Consider the following 17,825-nt stretch of genomic DNA (forward strand, 5'->3'; position numbering starts at 1 on the left):
AGCCTACAGCTGTTAGGGGAGGTGGTTCAGACCTGGGTCTGGGTTTACAGCAGGCTAGCATGTCTGGTTCAAACCAGGCAGGCACTGAAGTCCCCAAGCTGGCAGGACAAGAAGTAGTCTTGACACATCAGTTGGCAGCCCCCAGGGGGTTTCTGTGATCCAACCCATCACAGCCCTATAAAAGACTATATAGATAAAAGTAAAGGGAATATGGGGTCATGATACAACGAAAGTCTGAGTAAATACTTTCCATTTTAAATGCTTTAACAGTTTTTCCCCCTTCTTTTTCTATGTGTATATAAAAGGCTAAACAAAATTTTAATGGTGGTAGTTACAATGGGCATCACCAGCTATAACTTGATAAGAAACACGAGACCACACTGAGCCGTTTGACAACCAGTGAACAAGAGTTTCAATAATATCTCCTTGTTGGGTCCAAGAAGACCCCCTAACAAAACAGTGGAGTTTATTCATCCTTCGCATTCAAGGAAGGAGGTCAGAGTCAGCCAGTGTCATGGTCAGAGGGTTAGCTATACCTCTGACCCCTTTTCAGTCTCACCCTGTCCCATCGCTCCTCATAGCATGCAATCCCCCTATTTTCCCTCTCAGACACAGCCCATAACCTATCGCTCCTTTCTTTACCAACCATGTTTCCTCAATTCATCCAACTAGGTTTGGCACCTGCAAGAGACTTTATTTCAGGACCTGTGATCCATACATAAGTGCAGAGACTCAGAACAGCTTCTTCAACACAAAGTATGATTTATTTATCCTTAGGTACAGAACAACCATGGAGAAAAGGGTTAAAGGACCTGCACACCTATGTCTCTCCTAAAGCTTAGCATTGCCCTCAAACCTTAGGCAAGCCAAACACAACCCAAGGAACACCCCACTGCTGGGGACTGGGTAGCCATCTGCCTCCTTGCAGACACTGCCTTCCCCTTGAACTCAGGGCCTCAGGACTTTTATCTACCCAAGAGTGCTTTGTTTGATGTTACTCACCAGTCATCGTTAATCGCCTTCCCCTCTCCCCTGTCCCAAGCCAGGAATGATGGTCCCAGCATGGTCAGAGACAACATTTCAAAGACCTTATAAATCTCTCCTCTGCTTTTTCCACCAAATGCATCCGATGAAGTGAGCTGTAGCTCACGAAAGCTTATGCTCTAATAAATTTGTTAGTCTCTAAGGTGCCACAAGTACTCCTTTTCTTTTTGCGAATACAGACTAACACGGCTGCTACTCTGAAACCATTGACACCTATGTTGTTTGTTAAGTACCAGTGACTGGGTTATCTGAAGCCCTTATCTGCCTTTCCATGGATGGACGTGGGTGGTAATCCTTAGCAGCAGGAGGTAATCCTTAGAACCTATGTAACAAACAGCATAACAAAAATCAGATATACACAAAATAGTCTCAAAAATATACACAGGTCACTCCCGCATTCTTCACATCAATACAAGAAGTGCTGTGTGCTTCCTTCAAACTCCATTTACTGTATAAAAATCAAAAGACAAAACAACTGGCGATGAGCATGGGCTCCTGATCCAGGAATACAGTGGGATAGAGAGTGACTGCGGAGGCCAAAGAAAAAGTGAAATTAAAAGAAAAGTGCAACCTCTGGGACTATGAGTCAGCGGCTCATTGAGAGCAAAGAAGAGGGCTGTGCTTATCTGGGTCAGCATGAATCCAGGGTTGCCTGTAGATCAGTGTCCTTCCCCCTACAGTGGAGGATGTATTTGCCTCATTGGCTGATGGAAGGCATTTATCCCAGATCGACTTCACCCAAAGCTCCCTGAAAATGGAGAATAGAGCCAGCAACCAGTAGCACCTCATGGTGAGCACAGTGTGTCAAAGTGTGTACACTTAAAACAGCTTTTCCCTTAATGTGCCAGTCCATCCCGTCACAATTCAATGAATCTCACACAATGGCTTATTTTTGTGTTTTATTTGTGTCATTCGAATGTCAATTAATGTATTACACATAGGATGACCAGATGTCCAGATTTTATAGGGACAGTCCTGATATTTGGGTTTTGTATTATATAGGTTCCTATTACCCCCCACCTTCTGTCCTGATTTTTCACACATGCTATCTGGTCACCCTAATTACACGTAACTGTGCAAAAGATTACAGAGCTGCTCGTAGCAGGACCCTCTGCATTTCATTTGACTTTTTGTGGAAATACACTGGGGAATAGACTGTAGGGACCTCTCCTGTTTTGGAATAGGGGGATTAGTAGGTGCCCCAATAGCTCTTTTTCATCTCTAATTTCCTTGATTCTATGATCGAGAGGGCTCTCCACCCCCACAATAGGGTCTCCCAGGCTGAGCACCGTAAGGATTGGAGTGGGTGTCACCAGTGCATTTGCCCTGAGGATCTGCTGTCCCTCTATGAGCCGTTTCTAATCAGAGTGCAATACGGCATCTGGGTCAACTGCTGCTGTCTCCACATGAGCCAGTAATTTCCTGTTAGATGAAAGGTTTAACTTGTGCTTCCGAGTTAGCCATGCTAACACATCTGGAGCAGGAGAACTTGAATAGCAAGATGGTGGATGGAGGCCTGTTCAAGTTTTTGAAAATTCCATCTGAGCAGCTGGTTCCTTAACAACAGCCCAGTTCTGCCCATTTGTGTTGTCCCCCCTTCACACACACCTTTCCATGTGCAGAACTCAGGGTCTATTGGCATGATGAGAAGAACCTTTCTGTAAATGCCATGAGCATGAAAAGAATGAAAAACTAGCTTGGTTTGATGCTTCTGGAACTTGTAGGATTTTCCTGCAGTTCATATTAAAGAAAGAGACAAGGAGCAACCACTGGTCTAGAAGACTGATTGGGAGATGGTGTTTACTCATGATGGCCTAGCTCCTCAAAGGACTTCAGGCGCCTAGCTCCTATTGATTTCAATCGGAGTTAGGCACCTAAATACCTATGAGGATCTTGGCCATTAACACTAGGATGAATGAGAAGAAGAGATTTTTATAGATGAACACAAGGCTGTCATCGCTGTGATTTTGGGGTATAGGTGCCCGGCATTATTAATAGATCAGATTAAACTCTCTCATTAGTCGATAGAAATTTAAAAGTGAATGTTTCAAATATCAGCTTGCCTATGGAATGGGCTGACCCTTTGCATGTCATGCACAGGAGAGATGGCTGTGGAATAACGTATGTGGGAACATTCCTATATTATTACAATTATTGTTACCTCCCACACCACCATTTCTCCTGATCATTGTACTTTTACTCAGCATTCACAGGGAAAGTCACTAGACCATGAGGAGTCTCTGATGATAGTTCTTTACAGAAGAGGAAATGGCACACACCATTTGGACAAACTTGCCACCAAAACTGAAATTACTTTAAAAGAAAATTTTTAAAAGAAATCAACTGGACCATTAAGGACACATTACTGCTCCCATTCACGTTAAAAGGACTTTCCCCACTGATTCCAAAGGGAGCAGGAGCAGGCCCTGTGTGACCAATTGGTGTTCATTACACCTGCACAGAACCCTGGGGAATCCATGCTAGGGAAAGATCCTGTGCTGGGTCAGGGTGGGGCGGAATTTAGCAAGTGATCTAGAGGTCCTTACATCTTTCATTTTTTGGATTCTCTGATCTAGGAACATCTCCACCCCCTGAACAGGGTCTCCCAGGCTAGTTGGTCTAGGGACTTAAGATACCATCTCCACTGGGTCTGCCCTGGGTGTCTCTATGTCTTCTATGGTATCTTCTTTCTCTTCAAAGACCCTCTGGAGCACAACCTTCAAGAAGCCCTTGAATTGGCACTTCCTGTAGCCCCAACTAGGAAGTAAATAACTGGGCTGATGCTGCTATTTAGAGAAGCCAGCATGAAACCTATCTCAATGGGGAAATATGCAGGGTTAAAATCCTGGAGGAAATCCTTAACCCCAAAGGGAAGAGCGAAGAGGACAGAGAGCTGGATAATGATGTAGAGCTTTACTGGCTGAGGACGCTGAAAGCCACATTGGACCTTGATAAACAGGACCAGATTGGCCAGAACCATGATGGAGTGAAAATCAGGAAATTCAGCGTGCTCACAGCTATGAGCATCCTCTGACATTTTTCAACTCCATGAAAACCACAGAAATAAGGCAGTAGTCCAATTAACAGGCAGGAGAGAGCCCATAGAAGGGCACACACAAGGGCAGACAGGTGCTTAGGGCAGTGGCATCTGTGCCAGATGAGGTAAAGGATGGACAGACACCTCTCAGTGCTGATGGCCATCAGGAGGTACAGGCTGGTGCTGCATGTGAACACAGTCAGTGGGCAAAATGTCCTCTCTATGTAAGAAATGCGTAAATTAAAACTAAACAAAGAGTCAACAGTGTAAACAATTAGGGAAACAGGAAGGCAGAGGATGAAGGCAAAGTCAGCGACAGCCAAGTTCAAAACGTAGACAGTGAAGAGCTTCCTCTTAATGTGGAAGCCGAGGAATCAAAAGACATTCCCATTCTCCGCCAACCCAAACAGACAGATGAGCAGAGTGACACTGTCAATGATCCTTTCAGGTAAATTATCTGTTGAGCATTCAGTCACATTGTATTTGGACTCATAATCCAGGCCAGATTCCGGCAGAGACAGTGACAGTTTCCTATAGTCACTCATCATGAAACCTCCACTCTACAATAACGGAGTGTCCCTCTTCCCTTCTGTCACACCTGTTAGCGGAGAATGGACAGAGGGGAATCAGTGACTCGGACATCTCAGCGCTGTTATTTCATTGATCAGTCCAGTCTCCTGGCCTGGAACAGCCAGATCCCAAGGAGTGGGAGTAAGAAATATCCAGAGTGATAGTGACCATAGGAGATGCGAGGACAGAGAGAGAGAGAGAGAGAGATGGAGAAAGGTTGACAGGTAAGGGCCAGCCTGGACAGAGAGAGAGAGAAAGAGAGAGGGCTAGGGAGGAAGAGAATTTTTGAGGACCTATCCACCATATATGGACAGGGAGTGGCAGGAGGAAGTGATGTGATGTGAGCTGGAGAGAGAACAATCATTTATCATTAATGGTGGCAAACAGCAAATAATCCATCAAATAAACCCTAATCTTCCTTCCTAATCATCCCCAGGGTACTGAACTGAATGCTTCTGGGAGCTGGGCTGGAGCAGACCTGCTACAGAATCTTTGTGCATCATGATGGCTAACTGTGATTCTCCCAGTCAGATCCTTTTTCAACCTTTTTTTTTTTTACTACAAATCTCTTATCGGGACAACCAGAATTACCCTGTCAATCTCTGGCAGCCTCCAACACCCAGTGTCCGCCAAGTCACATCAGAGAAATCTCTTCCCCACTCTGGGCAGGGTGGGACACCGAGATCACAGCATTCAGGCTTCTCACCAGCAGTGGCGTTATCAAACATCAGGCACTGTCAGAACTCTGCTCCCCTCCTCTGATCTGCTGAATGTAAAGGAAACAGCTTGCCAAAAATTCATTCTCACGGGATAGATATCGTAGCTCTTATCTGAGAAAGGGTCCTGGATTATTTAGGTAGTAACCTGACTCTGCTAATTACCACAATGGTTTCCACCTTCTTCCTTGTTTAAATTTTCTCTGGTTTTCCCAATTAGTATATTTCTGTAACATTTGTTGTGACTTTTGCATCTGTCTTGAAATATCATATCACCAAGTTCTCCAATCCACACACTACAGGGCCAAATACCAAAATCAAATCACCGTAACCCCTCCTAATCACGATACAGTCTGATACATCTGGAAATTACTTTACCGATTAATACAGAGAAAAACAAAACACACAGAATGTATAGATTTGTCAAGAATGTGTTTTAAGATGCAAATACTGAAATGTACTGAAAACAGCAAGTGATCAGAGTTTGTAAAGGGATTTTCAGGAGAATTCCTATACTGTTCATAGACTGCTTAGACATTATGCTGACAGCCACTATGGAAAAGCGAGAGAAAGAGAGAGAGAGAGAGAGAGAGAGAGAGAGAGAGAAATTGAGCAGCATCAATTGCAATTTGTATCAATCCTATTCATATAGAGGCTGCAAAACCTCAGGAACTGCTGTTCCCTAGTAACACAAAACATCGACATACTGGGTCAGAGCATAGTCCTGATACTTCAGAATAAAGGAGGAAAAGTTAGACTCCAGGACTGGAATAGCAGGGAGGCTGTGGGTTGGGGTTCAGGGGAATCGGCAGAGCTGGGAGTGGGGGAGCCCAGGACTTGGATAGTAGGGGGCTGCCGGCTCACCCAGGGTGTACAATGTACAGCCTGCCAAAGTCACTCCTTGGTCATCAATGCATTTTAAGAACAGGCTAGACAAACACCTGTCAGGGATGTTCTAAGTATACTTAACCCTGCCTCAGCTCAGGGGGATGGATTGGACGACCTCTCAAGGTCCCTTCCAGTCCTACATTACTATGGTTATATACATATGTCCTGCTGTACCCTAATGGGGACAGACACCCCCGATTCCCAATGGGGGTGGCAGGTGGAAGTTAGTTGGAGGCACAGTTTAGGGATGGAGGGACACTCCCTTCTCAAGTCCCAGGTGAAGAAACACCCCAGAGGCTGGTAGGCAGCCAAATGTGGGTAAAAGTATTTAAAGTAAAACCATGTGCCCTGCCTCCAGCCCAGCTTCCTGTAAAGGCCCAGGCAGGTGGCAGGAACGTTAAAACACATTCCTTGTGATATTTCGCTGCGGAATTATCATGGAGGCTTCATCCAGTGTCTGTCTGTGCTACCAGAGCAAGCTAAAGGGAAGGCAGAAACACAGGGCTCTGTTATCCAGGGTAGTTTAAGATGCTCAGTGAAAATGCAAATGACTTTGAGTTGGGAGAGTGTAGAAACCCTGCCCTACTCCCCTCGATCTGCGTAAATCAAGCTGGCTCTGACGTAACCACCCGGAGGCCAGACACAAGAGCCAGGGAGATAACTCCCCTGTACGACAGGCTGAGGTGACTCGACAACCCCTGAAGCCCTCCCCAACAATGAAATAAAGGTTTTTCCCAGAGGAGGGAAAGGCTTTCAGTCCAGGGACAGACATGATTAAAAAGCATCCCAGGGCTGGAAACCGTCCAGGAGAAAGCACTTACCTGCCAAGTCACCCCACCTGACAATGGGTAACCAGAGCCCAGGAGTTACCACTCAGGTAAGATTAACAGACTGTAAAACCAGCAAGGCCCATTATGATAATCTAATCTGACCTCTTGCATAACAGAGGCAAGTGATTCCTGAACATCTGCTTGAGCCAGAGCAGATCTTTCAGCCCTATAACTGGGGCACAAACATATGCAGACATGTGCAAATTAGAATCTCTTGGGGTTTTTTTGTCTGCCCATGTTGGTGGGGATGCTGTAGCAAGGTCTGAGAGTGCCTGTCCTAGTGAGCTAAAGTCTTATCTTATGTGAGATTTGCCTAAGGAAATATACTACAGCACCCTTTGTGGCATGAAGCTGACTGCCCTTGGGGCTCCCAGACAGGTACTATGGTCGGCAAACAAGGGGGCAGGACCAAGGGTCTTCCATTCTGTCTCTCATCACTTCTACCCAATAGAAAAATGGAGTTCTGTCAAAACTGACACTCTCTATAGGGGAAAAAAAAAATATGGAATTTTCTATCCAGAAAACTGAAATAAAACATTTTATTTGAAGACAACTCCAGTCAAAATCATTCATTTCAGTTTGGCAATGGCAAAATGCAATGTTTTGTTTCATTTTGTGTTGACATTAATAGCCATCCACCTGAAATGCCTCAGTGTCTCTTGGGAGTTGTAGTTCTAGGGCTTTCATTGTCTCTGTGCAGTAGAGCTCACTACTGGGTGGAAGTGATTTTTTTTTAATTTTTTTTTTGCACTGCAGATTTTTACATAGCACATTTACTTGGATAGTTACCAGGCTGAAAGGAATTACTCCCAATCAGCTTTTGCAGAAGAGTCAGTCGCACTTCTGGACCAGCTCTCTAAATCAAAGGGGGGCATGATCCTGCTTCCATTGAAGTCCATGGGAATTTGCTATTGATTTCAATCAGAGCACAATCAGGCCTTATGAGACTGATCTGAATCTGTTATAACTTGGACAGCATGCTGGAGAATACACTGCAGGGAAGGATATAGCTCTAATGGGAGGAATGGGGAGATATAGTAAATGCCCTAGTATGTCTTCTCCATCTCGACTTCTTTTGATTCTACGATCTAGAGATATCTCCAGAATAGTCCAAGCTGGCTGTTTTGGGATTTAACTGAACACCATTACTGCGTCTCCACTGGGTTGTCTCCCCTCCTTCTCTGGGACTTGCTGTATCTTTGAAGACCCTCTGGGGCTTATTAGCTCACCTCTTCCAGTAGCTTCTGAGTAGGAACTAAATAACTGGGTTGAGGCCGCTGCTTGTAGAGGGGAACAAATCAAAACCAAAATCAGGCTGAGATTAAGAATAATGTTATCAAAAAAATGATCAAGGAAAGGCAGGGCACTGAAAGAAAGAGGAAAGTAGGAAGACGAGGGGGCTGACTGGGATAATTGTGTACATGTTTCCTGCTTATCTTTTATGGGAGCAACATCAGACCTTGATGAACAGGGTCAGACTGGAGAGAACAATGGGATCTGTGGAAAGCAGCAAATCCAGAAGGCAGACGGCATGTAAATTCTGCCACCATTGTGCAACAAACCGACAAAACAAATAACTCCAGTACAGAGGGCAGGCAGAAGGGAATCCATAGTGAGGCAGACACAATGTGGCCCATGACATACAGAAGGTAAGACTAGATGATCCAGTGGTCCCTTCTCGCCTTAAACTCTGTGTCTCTAATGGCAGACAAGTGCTTTGGCTGCTGAAATTGACACCAGATTGGATAGAGGATGGACAGATGCCCCTCAGTGCTGATGACCATCAGGAGATACAACTCAGTATCTACATGAAAAAGTATCAGAAACTCATATTTTCTCAGCATTGAATAAAGAGATCCTAAACTAAACACAAAAGAAATATTGATCATCACTAGTTAGGTGTAACATTAGGCAGAAGAGGTAGCCAAAGTCAGCAACAGGATGTATGCTGTGAAAGGGTTCCTTTTCATGTGGAAGATAAGGACCAGAGGACGATCTCGTTCCCCTACAGAGTGAAGCTCTTGATGGCTACTACTGAATTGCCATTTGGGAATCCAGTCCTATATTTTATCCCATAACACAGGCTGGACCCAGTCAAGTGCAAAGATGTTGTGCTCAGCTCCGTCATTCGGAAACTCTGATGCGGTATGCCAGTCTGTCCACCAGCCTCGATCTCTCATACACATGTTAGCAAAAAGGAGACAGAACCAACAATATTCTGCTTTCTTGATCACTTTAAGGTGGCCACCAAAGGGACAGAGCTGTCATATGTGGTGGTTGAGCAAGGTAATCTGAGGCAGACTGTAGCAGCCATCTGAACAAAGCTATACTGCTCCCTAACCCCAAATGATGAAAGAGGAGAGACACACAACCCCCAGCTCCCCGTTCATCTGTGAAATCATGGTAGGGATGAAGCACAGAAAGCACCACATGGCTAATAGCAGGACTGGTGTCATCCTGGGTTCTCCCACCTTCCCATGAGTCCCCTGGGTGGGGAGTGGCTTTTTGAGGCAGCCAGGCTGGGGCAGATCTACTAGAGAGAGTTGTCTCCTCAATTCAGTAATTGGTGCTTTGGGCAGGGCCCTTGCATTTCCTTCAATTGCCAGGGATTCAAACTCTCTGCTTCCTGCCCATCTCACACTGGGGAAGGGGAACACCAATCCAGAGTGGAAGCTCAGCCCTGCACAGCTTGGGCAGGAGACTGGTTGAAGGCCAATCAGCTGGCACGGAGCGGCAACATATAGAGAACGCACCTATCTTAGGAGAAAGCCGGTCCTGGCACTGTTTGTGCAGCTGGGTGGAGAGGGCCCAAAACGTAGCCTGAAACAGGAGCTAGGGGATCAGCCCAGACAACAGGGTAGGGCACATCGATAGCCAGGCTGGGAGAGTGGTCTCAGTGATTGGATCTGAACAGGAGGGGACAGACACCAGGCAATGCATCAGAAACTGGGACTCACCCTCCATGCATTCACTCCACAGAGCAGACAGTCCCTGCTTGACACTAAGAAGCTGGGGGACAATTTATAAATTGGCAGAGGTGAGTGAAAATGAAAAAAAAAAATGTTTAACTCAGTTACCTAAATGCAGCCATTCAGGAGTTACTCAGTCAAAATAACTATGTTTCTTAGGCCTGGTCTGCCCTAGAAAAGTAGGTCAGTTTAACTACACCCTGCTTTATTTGTGTCCTTTTGGGATTATTTAATTTCACACCCCTGAGCGGCATAGTTACGCCAATCTAAGTCCCTGGGTAGACAGTGCTAGGTTGAAGAAGTCTTCCATCGACCTAGTTGCTGCCTCTCGGGGGGGCGTGGATTATGTATGCCAACGGTAGAACTCCTCCCATCAGCCTAGGGAGTGTTTACACTTAAGCACTACAGCTGTGCAACAGCATCTGTGCCACTGTAGTGTCTCAAATGTAGACAAGCCCATGGAAACCCACAGCTCACTTTAAGGAGTTGTCTTGGGACAGGCAAATTATGAAAATGAAGGACTGTGCTGAGAGGAACTAGTGACTGCGTCCATCACAAACATCTTGGCGACTGGGTGTGAACACACCCATCACTTAATGTAACTGTCAGGCTGAGTTCCTCACAAGCCCCCTACCTAACACAAAAGGGAGTTGTGAACCCACCCAGTGTGTGTGTGTGTGTGTGTGAGAGAGAGAGCGAGAGCGAGAGAGAGATTTGGGGTCATTTTTCCAAGGGGTTCCCAAGATTTATGCTAGTGTAACTCTATCACCACTAGGGTCTGTATGTATACAGCCAGATCTGCACAGCTACAACTTGTGTGTGCGGCCAGTGCCTTACAGCACCTCAGCATGTAGCTGGGAAGTCTGGAAATGCCCCGATTCATTGCTGGAGGTGACCCGGAGCCGGGATCTCTCTCGCCACCACCAGCTGCCAGGACGATCCTGTCTGGGTGAGCTCCTGCCGGCTCCTTGGGGAGGGTGTTTGCTGGTGGCCTTAGCAGAGCAGGTTCCCTGGGCAGGGAGAATGTGACAAGGCCAGGACTCTCCCCACAGCAATCACTTTCACTTCCCTTGGCCAGCTGGGCTCCTATAGTTCGCTGATGGGGGGAGTTTCCCTCCACTCTCAGAGGTTCCTGCCTGGCTTTGCTCCACAGAGGGCTTACTCAGAGCACCTGGCAGCGGGGAGTGGGGCGGGGAGCTTGTGTCAAGGAGGGGCTGCTCTATGGACCAGGGGTTTGACCCAGTGAGGGCAGAGGTTACCTTGGGGACAGAACAGGTAGGCAAAGTGGGACTCATTAAGGATCCCATGCGAAGAGCAGTGTGAGGGGAAGGGGGGTCTCTGGGGCTGGAGCAGGGTCCCTTGTGGAGAGTAGTGTGAGGGGAGGGAGATCTCTACAGGTCATGGTCAAAGTCCCATGGTGGGGAGGAGTGTGAGGGATGGGGAGGTTCTCTGGGGCAGGGTTGGGGTCCCAGGGGCAGGGGCTTGGAACTAGGGGTACTGGGGGTGTGGCAGCACCCCCTGGCTTGAAGTGTTTCCATCATATACAGGGTTTACAGTTTTGTTCAATGGCTTTCAGCACCCCCACTATAAAAATTGTTCCAACATCAGTCCCCCTTCCTGAGCTCTGCCAGTGCTTCTCAATCCCGACCCACAGCCCTCCCCCCCCCCCCGTACCCAGCCTTGGGCTCTATCCTGTCCCCTTTTCCCCAAGTTGTGCCAGTGCCCCTCAACCTTAACCCACAGCCCCCCCCCCCCCACTATTCTAATCCTTGCCTCTGTGTTTATTTCCTTTTCCTCCACAGTGAAATGAACTAATCTGAAAAAGGCCACTGTTATTCCGAATAAGAATATCCACATGGAGAGTTATACTGGTCTGATTATAGCACTATAATTAACCTGGTATAGTAATGCTGGTAAGTTTTCTGTGTAGTCAAGCCCTCCAGCGCTAGTTGCTGCTGGAGGAAAGAGATCAGTCTGGACAGACTGACCAGCTCATGGACGTGCTCCTGTGAAGCAATGGTTCCTGAGTATGTGCTACCACCGCGTGGCCATTTCTTTTCATGCAGTTAATTGCTCATCACTCTCACATTATTCACCTAATGTCTAAGCATCATGATTTTATCTGGAAAGCCATCACAAAAATTCAATTTACTAGGCAAGGGGGGTACTGGTGCATCAAGCCCCCCTCTCCCTACTCATATATCCCCTGTGCTGTGGATTTAACACTCCACACCAAACTGGGATTAAACTAACAGTGTCCTGAAATCTCAAGGGAATCTGGGGACCCTGAAAGTTCCTGGCACAGAACCTTAGGAATGAGAAGCCTCTGCAACCCCCTATTTCTGTGTCTTGGGACAGAAGGGGGACTCTAAAATATCTGCTCAGAGAATCCCATTTGCTAGCACTCAGAAGCAGAGAGCTCCTCAAAGCAGCAAACAGAGTCATGTCTGTCATTTGGAAACAGGACACAAAACCCAGGAGCTGGGTGAAAAAACAAAGGAAAAATACAAAGTCTGCAATATTTTTAAAATCAGTTTTATTCTGTTCCTTTGCGGGTTGCTTCAAAATTTCCCCCTGCATCTTGTATTGAAGGTTCATTGGTTTGTTGAAATCGGTAATTTTCAAAGACCTGAAATCAGTCTGATTTCAAATTCAAAAAGTTTTCTAAAATGAATGATTTGGGCAGGGGGGAACCCAAAAGTCCCAAAACCTCCGGCCTTGTGATTAAGCCAATCAAAAGGGAGTTGAGTAGCGGCAAGGAGTATCTGGGAAAATCCATTGTGCCTCCCCACCCATGAGATCATGCCCCTAGCACTGCCCCCACTTCCTCAAAACACAAGGTAATTCACTGTTCAAAAACTTTTAACTCAGAGTTGAGGTTGCCCAGTTCTGCCTTGTGGTCTTACAGAAAGTGAAGGGTGGCTAAGCAGTTAAGATAATGTCTCACACGCTTTCTCAGCTATGCACCCTTGGAGCAATGCCCCAATACGACACTGTACCCTTTCTGAGCTTGGGGAGGGAAAGCAAAGAAGACTAGTGTGTGGGAAGTCTTACACCTTGGTAGGGCTGGAGAGGCCATTGAGAGAGGGAAGGTGATAACTGATGGGCTGTGAGGAGTGCATCTACCAGCTGGAGGCAGCTGGGGCGGGGTTGATGGGGTGGGGGGGGAGGAGAGTACCAGACTTCCTATCCCAGGTCTGGGCCTAGTGTAGGGGGAAGGGGCACTGTACATCAGCAGCAGTACAGGAGGAATGGAGTGGTGTGAAGTGGTCTATTCATCTCAAGGGGATGTGCTCAGCTGAATGAGAGCACCCCATTGAGATGAATACAAAATGAAACAATAGCTTGGAGAGGTGTGAACTGCTCCATTCATCTCAGTGTTCTGATTCCTCCTCCCTAGATCTTGGTATCCTATGCTTGTGCCATGCACATGCCTATCCAACAGGAATTGCGTCAATACAGAATGTGTATTAAGGTCTGATGTTTCATAAAGCTCCATCCCTACAAAGAGGGATGCACACATCAGTGGAGAGCTGAGAGTCCAAGTTTTTCAAGGCTGTGTGGCATTAATTTCTATCCTTGGTGGCTCACAAGTTACATCTTGGAATGGACTCTGGGATTAGGACCGGTTGGATGCCCAGGTACTTGACTGATTATTATTTTTGTGACCATCACACCAAGAAGCCAATTGTGCTACGCCCTGCACAAACACAGAGTAGGAGACAGCCTCTGCCACAATGGGCTGACACTGAGACAGACACAAAATGATTGTTATCCCTGCTTTACAGGTGAGAAACTGTGGCAAAAAAGGGACTAAGTGATTTGTCCAAGGTCACACAGGGAGTCTTTGGTGGATGCAGGAGTTGAACCCAGCTCCCAAGGTGAGTTCCTACCCGCAAGCCCAGCCTGACACCCTCATACTGTACTTCCAGCATACCCATACTAGTCTGTCCTCTCTGAGTGCCATGGATCATTGAAATTCACATTCTGCTCTTGCAAAGGGCCTTCCTCTCTACTAACTGCCAGAGCAGGTAGAAAATTATTTGTGGGAAATTATTGTAGATGGCAAGCAGCTATTCAACAGATGCAACCTCTCTTTCCAAAAAAATATCAGTTCTGTTAACGTAAGTAGTAACCAAGACTGGAGGGAACAAAGGTTGAGTCTTTTGTGTTGTAAGAGGGCTGCTGGGGCCAGAGTGCTGACTCAGGACTACACAGCAGACAGATACTCAGGGAGCTACATGCTTGTCTGCTGGTGGGATGTCAAGCCCCAGGAGCAGAGCATTTAAGGTACTCAGAGTTACAGGTCAAGCAACGATAAGCCCTCACTGCTCTGGATTGTACCCTACGCTATCCCAGGAAGATGCATCATTGGTAAGATAATAATAAGGAAGTATTGGACACTGAGAAGAACAGCAAAGATGAGGACAGTGAGCAGGATATCAACGAAGACCTTTCCTTGCTGACATCGCTGTGAGCTACATCAGATTTTGAAAAACAGTAGCAGATTGGCCAGAACCATGAGGGGAGAGAAAATGAGGAAATTCAGGGTGCACATGGGTAGGGGCATATTCCAACAATTTTCAGTTCCACCAGCAAAACCAAAAGGACACACTATTCCAGACAGCAGGCAGGAGAGAATCCGTAGCAGGACATAGACAATGGCAGACAAGTCATTTGGGGGGTAGCATTGATGCCAGATGGGGCGGAGGTTTGACAGATACTTCTCAGTGCTGAAAGCCATCAGTCGATTCAAGGCTAGTGCTGTGTATGAGCAGATGAAGCAAAAATCTTCTACAAGAAAACAAAATAAATGTTTGACAGCAACAATTATGAGGAAACCAGGAAGGCAGAAGAGGAAACAAAAGTCAGTGGTGACCATGTGCAGGATGTAGATAGTGAAGACATTCCTCTTAATGCAGAAGCCAAGGAACCAGAGGATGATACCATTTCCCACAAACCCAAAGAGGCAGATGAGCAGGGTGACACTATCAATGATTACTAGAGTTAAATCATCTTTTTGGCAACCAGTCCCATTATTTTTGGTCCCAGTTATCCAGGCTGGGCTTAGTCGGGGGCAGGGATGTTGAGCTCAGCTAAGTCACCATGAAATCTCTGCTGTGGGATGCCAGTCTCTCCTTCTACCCCTCTCTCACACACACCTGTTAGCAGAGAGCAGACAGAGGTGAATTGGTAACATCTCCACTGCTGTTTTTCACTGATCATTCCAGCCCCTCCCCAGCCTCATGGTCTGGAACAGCCAGATCCCAATGAGTGGGAAGGAGAAATATCCCAGAGATAATGGCCATGGGAAATCCTACCGACAGAGAGAGACATAAAAAAATGGTGACAGATGAGGACCAGCCTGGACAGAGAGGTGGGAAAGACTGAGCTAGGGTCAGAGAGAGATGAAAAGAGGGAGAAAGAAAAATTGGGAGGGGTTGTCAGTTAGCTATGGGTACAGAATGAAAGGGGTAAGAGAAGTTGGGTGAGATTTGGAAAGTGGGGTAGAGAGAGAATCAAGTGTTTACAGGAACCAGGCTGGGGCAGATTCATTTCTGACACTCCCTGTCTCATGGTTATTAAATGGGTTTCTCAGTGTAGGATCTTCATGGGAAAGTTTTGTGAGTAATAATCTATTATCCAGACACTAAGAATTTCCTTGTAATCTGTGTAGCAACCAACACCTATTCACTGCCAGAAGCCATTAGAGAAATGTCTTCTCCACACTGGGCAGAGTGGGACACAGTGTATACCATTATTGCCTTTCATGAGCACTGGGCAGCTATATAGCATCAGCGACTGTCAGAGATCTGCTTCCCTTCCCTGATTGCTTCTGATCTCCTAACCAAAAAGGAAACAGCTTTGCAAAGATTATATCTTAAGGCAGGGGTTCACAACCTTTCAGAAGTGGTGTGCCGAGTCTTCATTTATTCACTTTAATTTAAGGTTTCGTGTGCCAGTAATACATTTTAACATTTTTTAGAAGGTCTCTCTCTACAAGTCTATATATTATATAACTAAACTATTGTCGTATGTAAAGTAAACATGGTTTTCAAAGTGTTTAAGAAGCTTTATTTAAAATTAAATTAAAATGCTGATTTTACGCCGCCGGCCTGCTAAGCCTGCTGCCAGCCTGAGGTCCCATTCACCTAGGCCGGCAGTAGGCTGAGCGGGGCTGGCGACCAGGACTCCAGACCAGCAGTGGGCTGAGAGGCTCAGCCCGCTGCCACTCAGCCCACTGCCGGTCTGGGGTTCCGTCCGCCGGCTCCTGCCAGCCAGGGTCCCGGCTGCCGGCCCCGCTCAGCTCGCTGCTGGTCTGGGATCCCGGCCCTGCCCACATAGAGTGGGTACCTACCTTCTCCCTGGTTCTAGCCCATTCTCTTCCTCTCTCTCTGCACTGAGCTGAGGGTGGGAGTGCACTGAGCACAGGGCTGGGGATGAAGGAGGAGGCTGGGGGTTGGGATTTAGGGTCTGGCCAGGAGCTAGAATGAGGGAGGGGGCTCAGGGTTGGGGCAGAAGGTTTGGGTATGGAGTGCTTACCTGGGCAGCTTCCATTTGGTGTGAGAGGTGCAGATAGGAATGTGGGGTGGGGGGGTGCAGGAGTTCCCGTTTGGTGCTCACGGTGGGGGTGAGAATGTGGGAGCTGCAAGAGTCAGGGCATGCGGGGGGCTGGGTATGTGTGGGGGTGCAGGAGTCAGGGGAGGGGGCTGGGTATGTGTGGGGGTGCTGGAGTCAAGGCTGGGGTCATGAGGAGTGCAGGGGTCAGGGCAGAGGGCTGGGAGTGTGTGCGGAGGGTGTGGAGAAGAGTGGGCCAGAACGGGCAGGATTTTTAATGGTACGCTGCTGCCTGCCAGGGTCCCGGCCTGGGTTTGGCAGCAGGTGCTGAGCGGGGCCGACGGCTGGGACCTGGCAGGCAGCCGCGTGCCATTAAAAATCGGCTGGTGTGCCGTCTTTGGCATGTGTGCCATAGGTTGCCAACCCCTAGAGAAGAGCTGCTAATGTAGTTAGGGCAGAAGCAACTGTGTTAATAAGCATGACAACTGGCACCTTCTTAATGGTTCAATTTTGCTCTGATTTCTCCAAATAGCATATTTCTATACCACTTGGTTATAACTTTTATGTTTGTCTGGAAATCTTCCATCACCACAATATCTAGGCCCCTAGTGTATATTCTACAGATCCTTAAAGATATATTTCCTCTGATTATGTTTTTTTAAATTAATGTGGCAATAAATGTTTTCTGTTTCTTACTACAAACCCATCGACTAAAAAGAGATTGAAAAAATGCTTTTTGACAGGGTGGGCATTAAAGGAAATAATGTACAGACATTAACATTGAATGGTGATGTCATTGTATTTTCTCAAAACATAAGGACCCAAGATAAAGTAAGCTGTTTCTAATGAAAGAAATAAATATAAATACCTCTATAGTAAAACCAGACAGAACAAGGAGTAATGGTGTCAAGTTGCAGTGGGGGAGGTTTAGGTTGGATATTAGGAAAAACGTTTTCACTAGGAGGATGGTGAAGCACTGGAATGGGTTACCTAGGGAGGTGATGGAATCTCCTTCCTTTGAGATTTTTAAGGTCAGGCTTGACAAAGCCCTGGCTGGGATGATTTAGTTGGGGATTGGTCCTGGTTTGAGCAGGGGGTTGGACTAAATGACCTCCTGAGGTTCCTTCCAACCCTGTTATTCTATGATTCTATGGTTTCAGAGTAGCAGCCGTGTTAGTCTGTATTCGCAAAAAGAAAAGGAGTACTTGTGGCA

The 17,825-nt window shown here is 46.8% G+C and overlaps 2 pseudogenes; both read right to left on the reverse strand.

The window, feature by feature from the left end:
- Nucleotides 1-3,671: 3,671 nt before the first annotated feature.
- On the reverse strand, nucleotides 3,672-4,626 carry LOC119856910 (annotated as a pseudogene).
- A 9,773-nt stretch (nucleotides 4,627-14,399) lies between these two features.
- LOC119856911 lies at nucleotides 14,400-15,204 on the reverse strand (annotated as a pseudogene).
- Nucleotides 15,205-17,825: the final 2,621 nt, after the last annotated feature.

The sequence above is a fragment of the Dermochelys coriacea genome, chromosome 6, assembly GCF_009764565.3.
Source record: "Dermochelys coriacea isolate rDerCor1 chromosome 6, rDerCor1.pri.v4, whole genome shotgun sequence".
In the NCBI taxonomy this organism is placed as follows: Eukaryota; Metazoa; Chordata; order Testudines; family Dermochelyidae; genus Dermochelys; species Dermochelys coriacea.